We start from the raw sequence: 490 nt of genomic DNA, 5'->3' as shown, positions 1-490 counted from the left end.
GCCAACCCACGTGTGCATCTGTACACGCACACGCATTCCCTCGCCGGCAGATCTCCAAATCTGTTCTGGAGGAGTTGGAGCCGTAACAATACGGCAGTAAAAAATAATGAAATGCCATCATAAAAAAGATGTGGGAAAGCAATTATTTATTTATACCTAGGGAACTAGGAATAATACACCTGTTTCGTAGGGATGGCTGGCACAAAGCTGGCATTGCATAGTGGTACTTAATAATTTTTTTACCGCACTTTATAGGCTCTTTCCTGCAATTAATGCTAAATAAAATCAACATTTTTCCAACTTGCATTTCTGGCTCTCATTAACTCCCTTCTTGCCATTCACCATCTCCTTTCCTCTCAGTATCTTTTCTTCTTTTGTATTTTTCTAGATTTTTCTTCACTCTTCACTTCTCATAAGCTCCGGTGTGTGGCACCTTCAAAGAACAGGACCTGCTCTCTAATGGAATTAACGGAGATTTACCAGCCTGGTG

Source organism: Accipiter gentilis, chromosome 10 (genome assembly GCF_929443795.1).
Source record: "Accipiter gentilis chromosome 10, bAccGen1.1, whole genome shotgun sequence".
In the NCBI taxonomy this organism is placed as follows: domain Eukaryota; kingdom Metazoa; phylum Chordata; class Aves; order Accipitriformes; family Accipitridae; genus Astur; species Astur gentilis.
The sequence above is the reverse complement of the archived record's forward strand: the minus strand, read 5'-3'. Positions refer to the sequence as shown.